Genomic DNA, 21881 nt, shown 5'->3' on the forward strand with positions numbered 1-21881 from the left:
GTCTTGATCTGAATTGCAATTTGTGGTTTTATTTTTTAAAAGAATTGCATGAATATTTTAAATGCAGTTTGGTGTACTATGTTATTGATCGTGCATTATTCATGTTAAGATTCTCTTTAATCATAAGGCCTTGCAAAGTATATGATGGAGGGACTGAGTTGAATTTCTTCTCTGTGTTTGGGGTCATTAACTCAGGGGTTATAGCAACAGTAAATTTTCAAGGTAAGTGCATTGGTTTCTCTGCATCTTGTTTATAGATGTGAGGACGTTCATATAAAGGCTTGGAAACCAGTTGATTGGGCTTGGAAATACCATCCCCATGTACCATGGTCATATATTTTAACAAATAAATACTAACTTCCTTCAAGAATAAGATAGATTTGCAAAAGATGAGAAAAGCATAATGGCTGACCTACGTGGTTCGCATGAAAAAGAAAATCATAGAGTGCTGCTCAGCTGGAGAAGTCTTAGACAGTGAAGCTCCACTTATTTCTTTAAGAGACCAGTTATTATTCCAGGATTTCCCACAGATGGTTTATCGTCTCCCAAAGAATAGAGTGCATTTGTTTAATTATTTCTTTTCTCTCTTAAGACATAATTCTACTCTTTTTTACATTTAAAAACACTCTTGGTGGTGTTTCTATGTGTGTATATGAATAATGTAAAAACTCATTAAGCTGTACACTTAAGATGTGTGCACTTTACTGGATGTATTCTGTACCTCAATAAAACACTAAAAGATTTAAAAAAAAAAAACACTCTAGAGAGGCAGAACATAACTCCCCACTCCTTAAGTGTGGTCCACACAGAGTGACTGCCTTCCAAAGACCACAGTATGGAAAAGAGGGAAAAGAATAAGTTCACAAGAGAGAAACCTGACAAATAGCACCTTAGTCAGATGATGAGAAGCTGGGACAAGTCATGTCATTAGGACCTCCTTCACATGATATGCTGATAGGATATGCTTTGATCTTCCTCCCAGTAATATATCACTCCAGTCTAATTGTGAGAAAAATATCATATGAATTCCAATCAAGGGACATTCTATAAAATACCTGTCCAGTATTCCTCAAAACTGTCAAGTTTATCAAAACCAGGAAAGTCAGAGAAACCATCACAGCCAAGAGAAGCCTGAGGAGACGTGACAACTAAATGCAGTGTGTTATCCTGGGTTAGGTCCTGGAACTGTAAAAGGACAGTGGGTGAAAACTACAGAAATCAGAATAAAACACACATTTTAGTTAAGAATAATGTATCAATCTTTATTCACTAATTGTGACAAACGTACCACACTAATGTGGGATGTTGTTAAAGGGGGAAAGTGGGTGTGGAGTATATTGGAACTCTCTGTACTATCTTAATCAATCTAAAACTATTCTAAAATTAAAATTTTATACAAAAAAAACCCTAGAAAGTTGTGTACATGAACTATCTGCATTATAGCCATTGTCTACCCAGAGGAATCATATTTTTATAGGGTTTATTGGATTTTCCTCTCATTTTGAAAGAGCCATATTTGGTTCTGTTTAGAATTAGTACTCTGTATAAAGGACCAGCGTCATTTTTAGGTGGTGATGCTGTCATTTCTGAGCCCTGGATTATCCAAATTTGTATTTCTAGACCAAGAGGTAAAATCTTAGGACTCAACTCTACTTATAGTGTGGTGTCAGGTATTAGTCCTGCTGTTGTACACAAAGAAATGATATTACGTGCATGTCCTAAGGCAAGATTTTTTTTTTTATTCAAAAGCAATGTGTTACACAGCAAGTCTGGGTAACCATGATCTATCATTCCTTACATAGTCTCAACCCAACCGGCATTTCTCGAACGTTTGTTCTGAACTAGCACTGGCCTAGAAACTGAGGATTAGAGTCCTTGGTGTAAAGAGCTCCCCCTGGTGGTGGCGGACAAAGTAAAGAGTAACGCCACGTAGCCTGGAAGGTAGGCAAGAAACTAGTGGGACCATGGCTGCCCTTGGAAGGCCACCAGTGCTGCTAACAGACTCACGACTCTTATTTTCTTTCAGCTCATCCATTCATTCCACAGACACTTCTTGAATAACGACTATTTCACAGGCTGTGTTCTGGTCACTTCGGTACATTAGTGAACAACACAGACCAATACCCCTGCCCTTGTGAAGCTTACAGTCTCCGAAAATTACAAAATGCCTCCCTATCTTGGGCCAAAATCTGAAAGTTTATTTTTTTCCCACATAAAAAATCTCATGTTTGAGGATAGCTGTTGTGTCTCTAGATTCCACACCCACTCCAATCCCAGCAAATACTGTTTCCTCGCAGCACTTTCCCAGTTCCTTCCAATATTCTCAACATGATTTAGATTGAAGTCTCTTCCCTGTCCTGCTCTGGACGGCGGTGCGGTCCTAAAGCTGCTGCCTTAAAAGTCAGGAAGAACTGGGGTCAGTTCCTGGGTCTGCCCTGTAACTGCTGTGATCTGGGCATACATCATTTGGCCACACTTCGCCTCAGTTTTCTTATCTGTAAAATGAGAGTAATGTTTTTACTTTACACAAGTGTTGTAAAATTAGAGATCATTTATATAAAATGACTAATAAAGGGCTGGGGAAATCATAGGTATTCAAAAAGCAGCTGCTCACTCTAAACTAGCCCATCTCCTTTCATTAAATATGCTGTTTAACTAAGTGTCTCTCCTACCTGCGTGCTGTTGAATTTCTGGTTCAACGTGCATTTACTACTGGCATTTTAGTTTAGTTTTGTTATATATTCACAATCTCTTATCAGAAATCCATAAAGCAGCTGTGTTTTTGAACTATCAACCTTTAGAAGGTAATGTAGTGGTAGCCCCTGTATGACCTGTCGGTCACAAAACATGCCCACCTCCCAGGATTATCCTGGAGCAGCTTCTGGTTAGCAAGCATACTAATGCTTCTGCAGTGAAAAGTATGGATATTCACACTAAGTGGGGCTAATAAGGATTTTTATAACCTCTTGTTAACTCAGGTCTGATTTTGCCATCAGAAGAGCAAAATCAGCAACTTTCCGTTTTCAGTGCATTTGGTCCAGGGACTGGAGATATAAGTAAGTCAATTCACAGGGCTACCCTGTAAAGATCATTTTGAGTCCTGAGTCAGTTCACCAGCAGCATCTGAGTATGTCCTCCTCCTTCTGAGTTATCGACAATTTCATAAATATACTTGAAAAATCTTTCAAGTCATTGATTAAAAAAGAAAAAGCAAAAACTATTTTTCTCACAGATCAGACCAGATCCTGAGATGTTTTCTTTTTCATTCATTTAAAAAAGTTATTTGTCCTTCAATATGATTACCAAATATTTGGATAAGCTCTAAAATTTGTTTCAAAACGCTTTTTTTTTTTTTTTTTTAGTATTTCCCTTTCTTTATAGTAAATACCCTGGGAACTTTTCTCTTATTTTTTGTTCTGTTCTAATTCATGATGGTATGTTACCTTTTTTTATATTAATTTCTTCTGGTTATAAAAATCATGTCATGTGGTAATGTTATTAGATGTCAGATTCTACAAATCGTGTATATTTCATGTGTCAAAATCTTGACAAAAATGTTTTCACAAAAAGTATCATTTTTAGCCAGTAGAGGGAGTCAACTACAACTAAATGTAGTTTATGACATTCAAAGAAAAAGAGTATAGACTTTAATTTGTGGATTTTAAAATGTATAATCATTTAGTTTTAAGCATATTCATATAATCTAAACATAAATATAATGTAACTTCATGTATTTTCCTTGTGGAAAGACCACAAATTTGTCTTTTCATTGCCGTAAACATATTCATTTCTAGTCTTCTTTCTTCTACCTGACATATTGTTTTAATTCTCTCTAAATGCAAAGTATAAAAAGGATATGAGTCTTATTTGAACACATAAGACGTGTTTATATTTAAGAGCTGTAAAACAACGAATTTCTCTTAATATTCTAAAGAAGTAAAAATACTATAGCCCTAAAGTATAATTATGTCACATTATATCTTTGAACCTATGGTTTATCATTATCAAAGGGACTTTTAAAACTTACAGAATCTTAAGGTGAATAAATATGTTACCATCATTTCCCTGAGGATCCGATCATAGACCGTGTGTGGTGAGCACAGGCCGCTCCAGGAGGCCCCTGCTTACTTAATCTCATCAGTGAGAGAAGTCAGCAGCTCTGCCTTTTTCTCAATGCTCCTCAGCTACTCCCCTTTCTGCCTTATCACATCAAAGCCCTCCTCAAGATTAATTTCTCTTACTCTGCTGCATTGATGGGGAAGTGTATGTAGCAGTTACATTGGCAGATCTGATGATCAGGACAGTCTAGGGACACATCCCTGATCCAATGGCAAAAGTCTATCCATTCCATAGGATTGTACAAGGGGAGTGCCATTAAATATGGATTCCAGTGCCTACTTTCTCCATCTCTTGATCCTTCAGTGTGGTTGGACCCCCCCAACCCAGAGTCTGCTGTTCTCCCCAATGTACTTTTTTAAATTGTGGTTGCTATTGTTTGCTTAGTTTTGTGGAGAAAAAGAAGCCTGAGAACTTTACTCAGTGAGAGAATCACTGAGGGGTGTGTGTTATTTTTTTATTCTATTTTTAAAATAATTTATTTGACCATCACTTGGAAACACTGGATTGACATTGATCTCTCTGATCTTGAACTAAGAAAATAAGCATTACAAATTAGAACTTCCTAAAAGAACTAAAAAGTGAACTAACAAATCTACTCTGGTGTTGTAGACTGCCAGCCTCATCTTGAATGAGTCTTAAAAGACACTCCTTTCGGAACCCTCCTACGCTTTTGGTGGGAATGCAAGCTGGTGCAGCCACTCTGGAAAAGAGTAGGGAGGTTCCTCAAAAAGTTGAAAATAGAGCTACCCTATGACACAGCAGTTGCACTACTGGGTTATTTACTCCCAAAGATACAAATGTAGTGATCCAAAGGGGCACATGCACCCCAATGTTTATAGCAGCGATGTCCACAATAGCCAAACTATGGAAAGAGCCTAGATGTCCATCAACAGATGAATGGATAAAGGAAGATGTGGTATATATATATATATATATATATATATATATATATATATATACACAATGGAATAGGATGCAGCCATCAAAAAAATGAAATCTTTCCATTTGCAATGATGTGGATGGAACTAGAGGGTGTTATGCTAATGGAAATAAGTCAGTCAGAGAAAGATAAGTATCATATGATCTCACTGATATGAGGAAACAAACGGAGGTTTGCTGGAGTGGAGGGGGGTGGGAGGCGTGGGGTGGCTGGGTGATGGACATTGGGGAGGGTATGTGCTATGGTGAGCGCTGTGTATTGTGTGAGACTGATGAATCACAGACCTGTACCCCTGAAACAAATAATACATTATATGTTAATTAAAAAATTTTTTTTAAAAGACACTTCTTTCATTACAGATACGCAACATCCAAATAAAATTTTAGCCAGGGGTTAGATTGTTTCTTTCTCATTTTTCTTCTTAAAATTACCTTTAATTTGCCGCACTCAATTCAGTGGGGAAGCTATGCGTAATTCTGTTTATCAGGTATTGATGTAAAAGAACATTATGAACCCTGCTTTTACCTTCTTCCCACGGGGCGCGTGTGCTGTGGACACACCCCAGGGCCGCTGCTGGCTTCTGAGACTTTATGGACCAGTGCACTTTACATATTCAAAAGACAGTAGTAAGGGAACTTGAAAACATGCCCTTTTAGACTATTAACAGCATTCTTGGAATAGGGAGTGTTATGCAAATACACATTGCTTCTCTCTGTTTCCTTTTAAAAAATTGTTAATAACCTCTCTCAGGCAAGATGGACCCTCAGCTAACATTCAGTATTACACATAATTAGAATAGTCCTGTCTTATTAAAAAAGAAAAAAAAAACCTAGCATAGTAGGCTGTGTCAAAGTTACTTTTTTTCAAAGTTACTTTTAATGACACTAGCACTTTTTTTTTTTTAGTTTTTATTTAAATTCCAGTTAGCTAACATAGCATAATTCCAGTTAGTTTCAGGTGTACAATTTAGTGATTCAACACTTGCATACAACACCCAGCGCTCATCACAAGTGCCCCCCTTAATCCCCATCATCTATTTCACCCATCCCCTACCAATCTTCCTTCTGCTAACCATCAATTTGTTCTTTATAGCTGAGTCTGTTTCTTGGTTTGCCTCTCTCTTTTCCCCCTATGATAGTTTACTTTGTTTCTTAAATTCCACACATGAGTGAAATCGTATGGTATGACTGACTAATTTCACTTCGCATAATATTCTGTAGTATAACATTGATATGTAACATATTAAAACTGATGGAGCCCTATTTTAGCAAAAATGCGTGGGTTTTCATTAATCAGCATTACAGGGCACTGAGAGGTATTTTAGGAGTGGTTGACTTATGGGGACATTCACCAGGTTCCAACCTGGTAAAGAGGAATAAGCAGGAAGAAGGTAGAGGAAGGTGGATGCCGCCATTTTTCCTGCCACCTTCCAAAAAGCCCTCTCTTTTTAAAAGACGCATTAGCGCCCAGAGAGGGTCATCAAAGACATTAAATGGACCAGTGCATTCACAGCTTTTTTTTACATCAGTGATTCGTTCAGGCAGTACAATCACAAGGCCTATTGCTGCTACTCAGGGAAGAAAGAGAGTGTGTACTATTTTTAATCAGGCTTTAGAGACAGAGTATAAACACGTTTTTTTTATCTACATTGCTCATCTACATGGTGTGTTTTAACTTGTCAAAGTACGAGTGTCCTTCTGCAGTAGTAATAAATAATTCCTTAGATCTCACAATCGAAATGACACAGCCAGGAAGCTCTGAGAGCAGCTGCTACAGTCTGGAAGCCGCGGCATGAAGGTTGTAATGTTGGACGTTTCTAAGAACGTGTGAGGACTTCGGGGACGGGGCAGAGGTCACGGGGTGGACACAACTTGAACAGCTTAATTCATGGGGAGCCAGCTCAAGCAAGCTGCAAGGTGGTTCTGTTTGTTTTCATTTTTCCCCTCCTGGAAAGCTAAGAACAAATAGAAGCAGATGGTTTTATTAGTTTTAAATCTTATGTAGTATTTCACAATTTATTTATATTGACTTATAATGTACTAGGTGAACTGAACGAAAGGCTGCTGTTTTAAATAGCTTTGATGGTAGTTGGTCTAAATTGAAAAGTCACATAAGACAATCGGGGAAACTCAGAGAAAAAAGGAAAAAATGATCACAGTCCTCTTTCTCAGCAATCATTCATTCATGCATTCATTCATAAGTACTTTGTATTTCGGGCTCTCTTTGGGTGATGGGTATATATACCAGAGAAGAAGACCTCCATGGAGCTTATCATCTAGACAAGACATCCAAAGGGAGGAAGACAAGCTATCTCAGCATAACAAGTGGCGTAAAGCGGGCTGCAGGATGCCAAGGTACTGTATGGCAGGGACAGCAGTGTGGTCCGGGGCCAAGGGGACCCGAAGGAAAAGAAGGAATTATCTAGAGGAATAATGGGGAAAAGTGTTACAAACAAAAGGATTAGCAACACATCCTTTATTTTTAAGTAGGAAAAAAAGAAGAGAGAGACTATGATGATACACAAAACTCGTGGCTGTGTTTCCAAATATTTCTTTAAGTCTGATCCCAACGAGGCAATTACTGGATTGAGGGAAAGGGATATTTTTAAGGCTCTTGCTGCAGGTCAGCAGGGAGCTCTCTGGAGAAGTGGTTCTCCCCTGAACTCCTACCTGTGGTACCAAGGCGTGTGCATGTACTACAGAGTGCGGATGAGATTTGCAGCACTCTTAATTTAATAGATGGGAATCACATCTCATTGTTCGGTTTTACAGTTCTGGGATTATTTGTGATGCTGAAGAGTTTTTCATATATTTATTGGACATCGGCATTTGTCCCTTACGGTATTGTTTCTTCATATCTTTTGTCCATTTTTTTATTTGGACCTAAGCGAAGTTTTTATTCATTTCTATGTGTTCTTCATGGAATAATATTAGCCTTTTTTGCATTCTTGTCAAATTCATTACAGGTCTGACTTATCTTTTAATTCTTTTCATGTTAAGATTTTTTTAAATATGAAAATTTGTTGATATCTTTCTTTATAATTCTTTCTTACAATAGACATTCCTTTATAACCTCTTTCTTCAGTTGCTTTTATGCTTTGAATGTTCTTCCCAAGCCAAAGATCAAATATTCACATAAAATGTTTTCCTAGATATTTTATGCCCTTTATTTACATGCTATGCTTATCAAACTGGCGTTTATTTTGATGTTTTTGCCATGTCTCTAAATTGACTTTTTCGGGGGAGTTAGCTAATTTCACCCCCCACCGCTTCAGTGTGGACATAGCCTTCCTTTGTCATCTGGATTCTTCTGTACACTGGGATCTGCTTTAGATCTGTCTGTTCCTTTTCATTGACACACGTGTGCTCCTCACACCTTTGTTACATGGTTTTTGAGCTTTTTGATCACTCTAACCATTTTTAGGCATCCGTTTCAGTGCCTGAAGTACATTCACAATATTGTGCCGCCATCATCACTGTTCTCTTCCAGATCTTTTTCATTGTCCTAAATAGAAACTGTGAAACAATCACTCCTCATTTCCTCTTTCCCTGCAAATGGTTCTAATTACTATAGATTTGTAATATACTTTAATGTCTGATAGGCATAAAAGCACCCAGCCCATTCTTCTTTTTTTTTTTTATTTTTTTTATTGTTATGTTAATCACCATATATTACATCATTAGTTTTTGGTGCAGTGTTCCATGATTCATTGTTTGTTCATAACACCCAGTGCTCCATGCAGAACGTGCCCTCCTCAATACCCATCACCAGGCTAACCCATCCCCCTACCCCCCTCCCCTCTAGAACCCTCAGTTTGTTTTTCAGAGTCCATCATCTCTCATGGTTCGTCTCCCCCTCTGACATACTCCCCTTTTCTTCCTCTCCTGTTATCTTCTTCTTTTTCTTTTTTCTTAAAATATGTTGCGTTATTTGTTTCAGAAGTACAGATCTGTGATTCAACAGTCTTGCACAATTCACAGCGCTCACCATAGCACATACCCTCCCCAATGTCTATCACCCAGCCACCCCATCCCTCCCACCCCCAACCACTCCAGTAACACTCAGTTTCTTTCCTGAAATTAAGAATTCCTCATATCAGTGAGGTCATGTGATACATGTCTTTCTCTGATTGACTTATTTCACTCAGCATAACACCCTCCAGTTCCATCCACGTCGTTGCAAATCAGCCCATTCTTCTTTAAAGGTGATACTCTTAATTTTGAATGTGTGTAGTGTTGTTTCATGTGCTCCTCCTGGTTTATCTCCTCTCCCGTGAGTGGCTCCCTCCTCCAGCAGGAACCTGGACTTGAGATCCTGGGCGCCTTTTTCTTCCTCTCTCCTCACATCCGTCCATCCCTCGTCCTGCTGGTCCTCTATCATTAATATTCCTTGGATGCTCACCTTCTTCCTACCCCATCCTGGCCCGTGCCTCGTTCAGGGCCTCCTCACCCACCATTGGCTTATTGCCTCAGCCTCCCAGCAGATCGTGCTTCCTCTTTCTCTGCCTTCTCTCATCCGTCCACCACACTGGTGCCCCACCCCCGCCGATTGTCTCTCTAGCAAATACAGTCCCACCGCTGTGCTGCCCGAAAGTCCTTCTGAAGTTCCTGACTTTCAGGGTAAAGTTCAGATTCTTTGGAGGATTTAAGGATCTAACAAGACCATAGACATCCACTACCGTTCCCCTCAGCTCTAGGCTTCCTGCTGTGTACGCACACCCCCACTCTCACACACATTCACACACCCAGCAAGCTTCAGCCTCCCTGAATTGCATTCATACTCCAGGAAGCCCAGTCTCTGTCAAAGTTCCGTAGTTTTGCTCATGCCCAGAAAGCTCACCTGCTCCTCTTTCTCCCAACTTCCTCCCCTCTCCATTCCCACCACTACCCCAGACTGTTAGGTCTCCTCCTCGGAGCTTCGAGCACTGTTACCCGCTCTACCCCTGGAAGTCACACCGCTGCAATGTAATTAGGTGTCCACTTCCCGAAGATTCCATGAAGGCGGGACCTGTGTCTTCACCAGCACGGGGAATTTATGGGAGACAATATTTATGGCACAATAATATTTATGGGAGCAAAATGAGGATATGAGTGTGTGCCTGTGCTCACTTGCACTTCATGCATCTCATGGTGTATCTTTAAAACGGATTGAAGTTAACAAGAATTGTCTGAAATAACTTTTCACAAGGTTACTGAGAGTTGTTTTATTCCTTGAATTTTAACTACTGCTTTCTCCTGATCTCAGAAGAGACCCTCACCCTTTCCCACTCTACCTCTTGTTAAATAGGATGATTCATTTACTTGCACGTGAAGGAAACTTCATGTTTCCACCACCTACTCTGTATTTAGTTTCTGAATAAGCTATTAATGTGCATTGCATTGTGTCTCTCTTTCTTGCTTTGCTATAGTGACTTTTAATTGAAGTTGTCTTTATTACCCTGCCTCGTATGGCCACTTTGTTGTAACTCATTTCCTAGTAATTGGGTATGTACCTTCTCTGAAATGTAATTTTCTTTGGTCTTGTAAAATGCATAGAGCAAGCCATCCACATGAACCCATTCATAGAATTTTTGCTGTCGTTAAAAATAAGGATCAAAAATTACTACCCTGAGAGCAGAATCTAAACCATGACTGGAAACTGTCAAGAGAACAAAAGAAGTGAATTTAGCATAAGAGATCCCAAATTAGGGGAGGAAAGTGTAATTCGACAGCATTATTAAATGAAAACATCATTGAATCATAGTGAAAAGAAGCAATTGGTCTTTCTTTGACAGATTTTCTGAGATTCATTCCCTTGAAGAGTAAATTAAATGAGCCTGGTGATCTCCTTTTAATGCAGTATCATGAATGTAATAGGGTCGACATCTAAAATTTAAAATTCAGCCTTGTGTAAATGGGTAGAAATGGCAGAAATAACACCCCTGTTGGGGTACTGCAGGAGGAGTCTCTACTCCCTTTTTCCCGGCATTTACAACCCAGACTTCTCAGAGTGGAACTGGAAATTTGTGTTGCATGACCAGCTCTATGATACTTGAATGTCTTGAGATTTAGATTTTTAAATGACTGCATTCACTGTAATGTCAGCATCCATAATAATGTTTTTTTTTTTTTTTCTGGCTACTTGTACAGTTGGAGTTCTAAAACGAGATTGATGACCAATTAAGTGGATAGCTATTGCAGAAGTAACCATGTGAAAAGCTTGTGAATGGGTTCTGTTAAAGGTTTGCATGAAATACACCATTTAAGCTAGCGTGAAGTTAATTCAAGGCGGTTTAATTAATCAGCAGGTATTTATTGAACAACTACTGTGTGTCTAACATTCTGCTGTGTGTGTAACAGCCACTGCCCTCAAGGAGACAAGACTAATATGTACGAAACAACTTGAGATTAATTATGTGCTAAAGTCTGGGGCACTGCTTTATGGATAAATTGGGGAAGGAAGACAGCAGTGAAGACAGGAGTTGGGGAAACCTTCCTATGGGCAGCCTGAAGAGCATTTATCTATTTATGGTTCTGTTGGTCTTATATGTCTTTTCACAAGTATTCCTTAAGTTGATAACAGTAGTTGCTTCTGGAGAAAGGATCTGGTAGAGGACTTACTTTTTATTGTGTTCTAATCAGATTGTTTGAATTTCTTACCTTGTGCATATATTTCCTATTCACACAATAAAATGTGTGTTGGTGAATAATTAAAGTAGGTAGCTCAAGGAGCCCCCAGGGGAAAAGCATCGGAGTAGGGAATACCATAAGGCAGCTCTGAAAAAGGAGGATGGGGTGGGGCAAGGCAGAGGAGACTGGGGAGAGCACGTTGGTACATGGAGGACGTTGGGGAATATCAGCAGTGGAGTAGGAAAGTATGAATGTGTGTCGAACGGGGGAGAGTCATTTTGGTTCATTGCACGCGTTTTGGAATTAGACTGCCTAGATGTGAATTCCATGTTTCCTCTTTATCCCTTTCCGAGGTCAGACACAAGAGAGATGCACATCTCTCCAAATTCACAGCCCACAAACTCAGACCATATGCCCTTGTCATTCCTGCTACAGGACGATGAATAATAATCCACAATTTATGTCAATCCATACCAAAGACTTTATATTCTCTAATAATGTATAAGAAATCAGCACATTTGCTATGTTCACAATGAACTTCAGAGGCAGAAATGTGGCTTCCCCAGGCTTCTGCTTTGGACTCTCTATACTATGTCCCATATGGCAGCTTTGAGAATAAGCTGGATTGGTGACATCACTGATATGAGGAATTCTTAATCTCAGGAAACAAACTGAGGGTTGCTGCAGTGGTGGGGGGTGGGAGGGATGGGGTGGCTGGGTGATAGACATTGGGGAGGGTATGTGCTATGGTGAGCGTTGTGAATTGTGCAGGACTGTTGAATCGCAGATCTGTACCTCTGAAACAAATAATGCAATATATGTTAAAAAAAAAAAAAAGAAGAAGATAGCAGGAGGGGAAGAATGAAGGGGGGGAATTGGAGGGGGAGATGAACCATGAGAGACGATGAACTCTGAAAAACAAACTGAGGGTTCTAGAGGGGAGGGGGGTGGGAGGACGGGTTAGCCTGGTGATGGGTATTAAAGAGGGCACGTTGTGCATGGAGCACTGGGTGTTATACGCCAACAATGAATCATGGAACACTACATCAAAAACTAATGATGTAATGTATGGTGATTAACATAACAATAAAATTTTAAAAAAAATATCAGGCATTCTCAAAGAATATGATGTTGTAGATAAGTAAAATTTTCATTCTAAATCACTTGCAATTAATTGTGATCTTAATTATCTTTGCTCATTCCTGGTTATATTTTTGATTTGTCAGTTCTTTCCAGTGCATATTCAAGTCCATGTGTGTATTGATTGCATGGTGATTGAGAAGAATTTTGAGACAGATCTCATGAGCCTGCATAACTGATGGCATTTATTGATGAGTTTTGTTTAGTGATGAGTTTCATTCTTTCTGATGCTTCTAATCTCTGGTTATTTTAAATATTGTGGAAACCATTGCTTTTAGATATTCTTTTCTCTATTTAATTCCGTGCACTGACGATGTTTTCTAGTTCTAGGACCCCAAATCTAGACGTATGGGCCAGATCAATAATAAGAAGATCAATAGGCTTTTATTTTTATTCCATTTCCCTTTACTGAAGGGGTCTTGATTTGCATCTGATGATTAGATCAACTCATCTGCAATGCTGACATGAGAAATGTAGCTTGAATAGGGTCAGTACTTCCTATAAATTAAAAAAAAAAAACAACAACATTCAAAATCAAATCCACTGTTTTTCATCTTCTTCACACTTACTTTCCTGGAATTGAGTTCAAAATCAGGACTTTCAGTGGACAGAAAAAGATGCATTTATCTTATCATTGCCTCCCACCAGCTCAGTGCAGGCTGACCGTGCACTTACTAGCCCTTCACCACACAACCAAAAGTAAGGGCTTAAATTTGTGATTGCCCCAAATCTGAGCCCTGGGTGACTCCAGGCTGAGGACCAGGTAGGTTTGTTTTGCTGGCAATTTTCCCCGTTGCCACATAGCCCAGTCCCTCTTCTAAATGAAGGTATCTGAGATATCATCAAAAATAGTTTAAGGTGTGAGAGGTGTGTTTTCACAAGAAGCTCATAATAATGAAATTAATACCAGTAGCGTCCCTCTCCAGTGAACTCCAGAAGCTTTGCACATATTAACCTATTTATCTTTCCTATATCCCTCTGAAGAGAGAAGATCATTTTTATGCTTTTCCTGATCCAAGGAGAGTAAGATATGGCAAAGGTGAAGTTTGAAGCAGGTCAGTAGAGAATGAAACTCAGTCTTTATCTTCTTCATTTGGATTTTACTCTGTTATTTCACAATTGGTAATGTTCAAACAATTCCATCCTTCTATTAATGTATTTGCTTATTCCTTTATTTATTCACTGTCAAATTTTCATAAAGCACCATTTTATGTCAGGTACTAGGTCAAACTTGTCTACATAGCAGTTTAAACCTTTATTGCTGTACAGAAATTACTTTGGGGTTTACAGAACCCACAGCCACCTCCAAGAGGCACAGTTTCTAAACTACTGAAGTAGAATAATTATTCAATTATTTATTTAACAAGTATTTTTTGAGCATCTGCCATGTTCTGTTAGGGCAGGCTGCCTAACTCCCCCCAGATCTAAATTTTTATAACTGTAATTATTTTTAAATGTCGTTTTCATATTGAGTATATCCTGCACTTGTCTAAGTTATGTTATTTTTGTCCTCTGACCTTTATGGCTATTGGGAATAAAGAACTGGTAGAATTTCTTCTTTATTACTTCATCCATAAAAATGTTTAGATTAGTATTCGACTTTAGGCTCGCATCTTACTCATCAGAAAACAAATTTTAAAAATGACAAGGAGTATGCAAAGCTAGAGCTTTCTGTAGATTTAGAAAGCTGAATGGGTTCCCTTGTATTTCTGTATGCCCCCTGGGTGGAGGAACCATTCCTGAGCATGGAAGAACCCCATATTTGAACAGAGCCCCACATATGGGAAATGTGGTGATGTGTTGTCCTCGTAAGAAAATGGTGTTTTGAGATAATAGTAACTTTGCTCATGATTAGCTTCCCCAAAATTCATTAGCTAAATTTTAATTTGCTTTTCTCTTCACTTAGTTCCTTCCATTTCTTTCAAGCTTTGTCCCATCTGCCCCATTCTGCATGCTGTTTCTCCGGCCTGGAATATTTGCCTTCTCGTCCACGGACAAGCTTCTGCTTACCCCCTCGAGCTTCGGCGCCATCTCCTCTGAAAAACTTACCCACACTTTCCTTACTCCCTCACTTATCCATTCACCTATTTTGTTGCCTCTTTTTTGCTTCCACAGCATTCTCTTGATAGTTCTAATATAACCCATATCCCATTGAATTATTGTTACTTGTTTAAAGTGATCCTGCAAATGTAAATTACATTCCAGAAAAGGCATTTCATATAATGGTATTTCCATTCCTTTCTATTGTAGTCATTAACCACCCCCCCAGGAAGCTCCTTAAAGTCAAGGATCATCATGTAGATTTTGTACTTCCAGTACCCTACCCTGTGCTTGAAACATTTGCTTTTAGACTAGTAACTGCACAAAGTAGCAGTTTTGGATAGAATAACCTCCCACATGCGTAGCAAGGTCTTTCAGACTTATGCCCATGGATCAATCCCATTAGCGGTGGACATGGACTAGAGCCAAGAGGAGAAGCAGAGCCAACCGCTGACAAGGTGGCAGGATCTCCTCCCCACGTGTGGTCCCAAGCCTGTGCTGTGTATGCCAACCTCGGGCTAATCAGTCCATTTTTAGAACAGGTGTTCTCTGTCCTCCACACTGTTGCTGAGAGCAGAGGGGAAGAGTTGGCCACCTGGTTAGAATTTACATAAACAGATGCTGTAAAGAAAAAGCTTACTTTGCACACTGTGTCAGCAGTTTAGGAATGCTTTAAGCAAAATGTCTTCACTTTTAAGAGCAGGGCTCCTCCTCACACATGCCCTGCCCACCTTCTCCATGCTGGAAAGTCAGCACGTGTTCTAGGAACCAGGACCTTTTATACTGCTCACTTCTCCTATGAAAAATCTAACACACCTCACTGCACGGGGAGCCAAAGGTCCTTATGACTTGGTTAGGGACAGACGATTTGGAAGTGGGAGTGGAAAGCCTTTCTCCCTTATTTTAAAAAAGGAGTTGCTTTTCTTTTTTTTTTTTTAAGATTTTATTTATTTATTTATTTATTTATTTATTTATTTATTTATTTGACAGAGAGAGAGACAGCGAGAGAGGGAACACAAGCAGTGGGAGCGGGAGAAGGAGAAGCAGGCCTCCCACTGAGCAGAGAGCCTGACGCAGGGCTCGATCCCAGGACCCCGGGATCACGACCCGAGCCAAAGGCAGACACCTAACGACCGAGCCACCCAGGAGCCCCAGGAGTTGCTTTTCTTTTATGAAATTAAAACAACAACAACCAGGAACACTTCGGTGCTCCAGAGAGGTGTCAATTCTCAGAAAAGATACAAAAATAGAAGGTCCCCATTGGTGATACACTCATCCTGGAGTTGGTTCTGCCCTTAGCTTCTGGGATGCCCAGTGTGCTCATCCAGGCCTTGGCCACCATCATCTACCTCCTGGGATACGGAAGTATCTCATTAGTAGTGATTACTAGGAAACTGGCATGACAGGATATGAGCTAACTGGTTGAGGGGAGACATTAAATCACAGAAATAATCACAACAGTTAATATCGCCACCATTATCAGCAAAAATTAGTGTTACTCTATGACAAGCATTGTGCTTAATAATTTACATATAACTTAATATAGTCCTTACACTTAATATTTTTATTATTTTCATTTATAGTTCAAGAGAACCACGCTAGCAGATAGTAGCAACAACATATAATACATATCGAGCATTTTCTGTGTGCTGGCACTGTGCCCATGTGCCAAGATCTGGTCAGAATCATGATTGAAACCGTGGCTTTTAGGGCTACAGAAACAAACTCCTTGGAAGAGTGTGGCTAAGGGATGTGTGGAAACTCTGTTCTATTTTTACAGCTCTCCATTAAGTATAAGGGTAGTTCTAATAGGAAGTTTTTGAGAACTCGAAACGTTTGTAAGCACTGCTATCTGCTGCCTCTGCTGGGTAAACAGCCTTTTGTAGTACCGGTCAGTCCGTGTCAAGGATGCCAACAAAGCAAATCATGCTGGAAACCCTTGTGCAGCTGCATACTACTCAAGGACCCCTGTCTGGGGCGGAGCGGGGTGGTGGGGGGAGCCCTTCTCATAGACATGATGACCACACACACTTAGTATGGCACTTTTCTGCCAGCAGATGGCAGTAAGATCTCTTGAGAAAGGGCTGTCTCTGGCTCACCGTGGTACCGTTTGGGCTGGCACTGACCCTAGCTGTTGAGATGTGGAGGAAAGGTGAAGGAGTCGAGAAGTGCTTAGGAAGTGAAAGGAGATAGCAAGTCCATATGATATTTTTATTCTAAAGTTGTAAAATTTCACTGAGACCGAATCGACCACCAAATTTGTCCCTTCAGAGCATTTTGCCTTGTCCTTCACTTTGTGCCCCTGCATGACTTTATTTTAATCATGTCCTCACTCTTGCAACATTGTGAGATAAAATAGTAACCTAAGTGAGGATGAAGATTAATGGAATTTTCTTGTTCATGAATATACCCTTAAATCTGGGAATAATTTCCCTGTGACTGGGCTTCAGGGGGTCCATAGTCCCCCTAGATTATCATATGTGGCAAGCATATGAATTTGTGTGTGTTTTAGTGGGCAGTTTCCCTAACATTCATCAGAGTTTCAGTCGGGGTCAGGGCCATTAAAAACACCTTCTGTCGGAGGGCATGTCACCCAAAGAGGCCTAGAATAGATTCTGGGAGAGGTGGGGACTGCAAACACAAGTGCCTCCAAGGACTGGGCAGATAGCATGGTGCATGGACTGGTGGGGAGTGAGGTAAGCTGCCTAAGCTATGTCCCAAATACCTAAACAGGCAGCCATTGCTCAGCCCCTGCTGAGAGTTGCCATGCAGGAATGCAGGCCCAGAGTGGCATGACCCCGGGAGTTTTCCAAAGAACCCACAAGTCCATGACTGTAAATGAACTGCAGAAATTTCTGGAGTGTACAACGAGTTAACGTTTTAAACAGCTCAGGGGCGCCTGGGTGCCTCAGTCAGTTAAGCATCTGCCTTCGGCTCAGGACATGATCCTGGGGTCCTGGGATCGAGCCCCACATTGGGCTCCCTGCCTAGCAGGGAGTCTGCTTCTCCCTCTTCCTCTGCCTGCCACTCCCCCTGCTTGTGCTCTCTGCCTCACTCTGTCAAATAAATAAATAAAATTTAAAAAAAAAATAAGAAAAATAAAAAAATAAACAGCTCGGGCAAAATGGATCTACCTCTAGGCCCTATGTGATCCTTGAGCTGCCAGTTCGACAGCCTTTGATTGATAAGCTCGAGGCCTGGCTCTCTTGGGATGGGGACATATGCCATACTAGGGAATCCTAGTACTACAGTCACTACTAACTAATGTTATTATTGTAATAACAACATTCATAATAGCAATGGCTGACACCCCAGGATCTACTCTGTCCCACGCACTATTCTGAGTACTTTATTTACAGCAGCTCCTTTGAGCATCTCAACAACCCTGTGAGGTAGGTGATCATTGGTTTTACAGAAATTTGGGTAGCATTTGCTGTGCATCAGGTACTGTTCTAGGGGCTTCTAGGCACAAGTCTTAACTCATTTAATCCTTCTAACAGTCTTATAAAGAGCTAGGGAAACAGAGGCACAGAGTTATTTAGTCACTTGCCTTAGCCCATATCCTGTATGCAAGCCCAGGCGGTTTGGTTCCAGAGCCTGCACTCTCAGCTGCTGCGCTGTTCTGTTTGGTGGTGCCCTGGGTACCGACCACCCTTCCAATACCTCTTAGCTGTGGTGCTCAGTGGTCTCGGACAAACCCTCTCCACACTGGCAAGGTGATGTGGCTGACTACTGAGTGTAGTCAGCCCCAGGTCTCCTGGGAAATCCATCTCATTTTCATGCATCAGCAAACATGCTTTTTTCAATCGCTGGTATTTTTTTTAATCTCCTCTGAAATGAGCAGATCATAAATCCTTTGCTAGATGAGATTTCCAAATAATGGTGATAGATGGCCTTGTCCCTTAACAAGTTTGGCCCCAACGTCATCACAGCAGTCTAAGGGTTGGCATTAGAATAAGGTGACGGTGCTGATAAAGAAAGTGACCGCTTGGTTCTCCATGCAAATTCCTGTTCCATCTGAGCCACCTCCAATGAGGGAGGGAGGCTTCCCAAAGGTTTGCACAAAATAAACTCCTGAAATAAGTGAAAAATTACAGTTGTAATGACAGAGAATTGACTTTAAGTGTAGCAGCAACAGGGAATCTGTGTCTGATGAACGAGGATGGAATTACAATGTGGGAGCAATCAGTGATTTGCAGAATGCACTTGTTTCCAATTCTGTCTGCTGGTGCCAGTGCTGAAATCTAAACCCTGCTGAGAGATTGATAATGAAGAACGGAGAGAGGGAGAGAGAGAGGAAAAGGACAGGGTGTGGATTTACCCCAAAGCTGTCTTATGCCATGAATTATATCAAATGGTACTCTAATTTCCTGTTTCGAAGATGCCCCTCATTTGGGGGGGGGAAGAAAAAGTAGATTTGGCTATTACTTTACAGCTTCGCATTTCCATCAGCTCACCAGTGTATGATGCTTCCTGTAAGCAGTGGGTCCTAGCAGTCGGTGCACTTCCATTAGCATGTGCCTCTGCAAAATATTTCATCCTTCCGTGACTCCCTTTTGATCAATTAAGCTCCTGTGTCTCCCTCCCAAGTGCAGAGAAGATTTGTGGAAGACCTCCCTTCCTGGGGACTAGTTTTAATGTCAGTCCTGAAAATAAAACATTAGATATGGAGCCAAATGAAAGGTAGCTTTGGAATAAAAAATGCCTGTAAAAGAACTTTTTATTGACCACTGGGACTCACAACCAAAATATGGAAGAATGAGTGGACCAAGGGCATTCTGGGAGCAGTGTAGAATTCCAGGCTTGATATTCTAGCCAACCACTTAAAAACATTTAAAAGATCTATACAATGGGAAAGATAAAAGTTGATGGAGCTAACTACCTTTTAAAAAGTATATGCACTCATTTTGTGAAGAGACGAAGACGGAGCAGTTTGGCCGCATTGTTGACTTTGAGCAGCAGTTGGCTTCTCCACGTAGACCTCAGGAGTAGGAGATTCAGAACCGAATCTCTTCTCTTTCCCCTCCTATGAGATTTTTTTTGATCTTCAGCTACATTTTTCGGCTTTGTGAGGAACCTTATCATCATAGAAAATGACCAGCAATGTTACCAACAAGACAGATCCTCGCCCCATGAACTCCCGTGTATTCATGGGGAATCTCAATACTCTCGTGGTCAAGAAAGCTGGTGTGGAGGAGATCTTCTCAAAATACGGCAAAATCGTTGGTTGCTCTGTCCATAAGGGCTTTGCCTTCGTTCAGTATGTTAATGAGAGAACTGCCCTGGCTGCTGTGGCAGGAGAGGATGGCAGAATGATTGCTGGCCAGGTTTTAGGTATTCATCTGGCCTCAGAGCCAAAAGTGAGCCGAGGAAGAGCAGGTGTGAAACGATCTGCAGTGGAGATGTCCGGCTCCCCTTCTGACTTGGACTATGACTTTCACTGAGATTATTATGACAGGATGTATAGTTACCCAGCACGTGTTCCTCCTCCTCCTCCTATTGCTCGGGCTGTAGTTCCTTCAAAAGACCAGCATGTATCAGGAAGCACCTCACGAAGGGGCAAAAGTGGCTTCAATTCTAAGAGTGGACAGCGAGGATCTGCTTCCAAGTCTGGAAAGTTAAAAGGCGATGACCTTCAGACCATTAAGAAGGAGTTGACCCAGATAAAACAAAAAGTGGATTCTCTACTGGAAGGCCTGGAAAAAATTGAGAAGGAACAGAGCAAACAAGGAGTAGAGATGAAGAATGATAAGTCAGAAGAGGAGCAGAGCAGCAGCTCCCTGAAGAAAGATGGACTAATGTGAAGACGGAGTCTGAGGGGGGTGCAGATGACTCTGCTGAGGAGGGGGACCTACTGGATGATGATCATAATGAAGATCGGGGGGATGACCAGCTGGAGTTGATCAAGGATGATGAAGAAGAGGCTGAGGAAGGAGGGGATGACAGAGACAGCGCCAATGGCGAGGATGACTCTTAAGCACATAGTGGGGTTTAGAAATGTTGTCCCATTATTTCTTTACCTAGGCTTTTGTCTAAGATCAAAATTTTCACCAGATCCTCTCCCCTAGTACCTTGTTCAGCACATGCTCACTGCTCTCCCCATCCTTGTCCTTCCCATGTTAATTAATTCATATTGCCCTGCACCTAGTCCCATTTTCACTTCCTTTGACGCTCCTAGTAGTTATGTTAAGTCTTACCCTGTAATTTTTGCTTGTAATTTTGATACCTCTTTATGACTTAACAATAAAAAGGATGTGTGGTTTTTATCAACTGTCTCCAAAATAATCTCTTGTTATGCAGGGAGGACAGTTCTTTCCATTCATTCATACATGAGCTCAGTAGTTGCTTCCCTAACTGCAGAGGCAATCGTATTAGTTGAGTAGCACCTGAGAGCAGCTTTGAGTTAGAGGTATGTGTTTTATACCCCACATCAGAGTGCTATGTGGGGCTGTTCAACACAAATGTAACAATGTATTTTTGTGAATGAGAGTTGGCATGTCAAATGCACCCTCTAGAAAAATAATTAGTGTAATTGTCTTAAGATTTGTTTTCTAAAGTTGATACTGTGGGTTATTTTTGTGAACAGCCTGATGTTTGGGACCCTTTTTTCTCAAAATAAACAAGTCCTTATTAAACCAGGAATTTGGAGGGGAAAAAAAAGTATATGCACTTTTTAGGGACGCCTGGGTTGCTCAGTCGGTTAGGCATCTTTACTCTTGGTTTCAGGTCATGATCTCAGGATCGTCCGATGGAGTCAGACTCTGCTCTGAGTGTGGAGCCTGCTTAAGATTCTCTCTCTCTCCCTCTCCCTCTGCCCCTCCCCACCACACTTGCACACTCTCCTTAAAAAAATAAAATAAATAAAAATATATGCACTTTTTCATATTCCTTAAAACTTGAAAGTAAGCTTTTCTCTGTTTTATTTTTAATTAAATGTTTTGACTTTTTTCTGGTACTATGGAAGAAAATTCTGGTGTGTCCATTTGATAGTTTTCCTTATTGACCCAAACATACATCATAGAATTTGCACAAAT

The 21881-nt window shown here is 40.6% G+C and overlaps 1 protein-coding gene and 1 pseudogene across 2 annotated transcripts in view; both read left to right on the plus strand.

The window, feature by feature from the left end:
* The window catches only part of GRIP1 (glutamate receptor interacting protein 1), a 660679-nt gene that overhangs the window by 361611 nt on the left and 277187 nt on the right, over window positions 1–21881 (plus strand). The gene's annotated exons all lie outside the window — the stretch shown is intronic.
* On the plus strand, window positions 19941–21210 carry LOC113921966 (annotated as a pseudogene).

This window comes from Zalophus californianus, chromosome 9 (genome assembly GCF_009762305.2).
Source record: "Zalophus californianus isolate mZalCal1 chromosome 9, mZalCal1.pri.v2, whole genome shotgun sequence".
NCBI lineage: Eukaryota > Metazoa > Chordata > Mammalia > Carnivora > Otariidae > Zalophus > Zalophus californianus.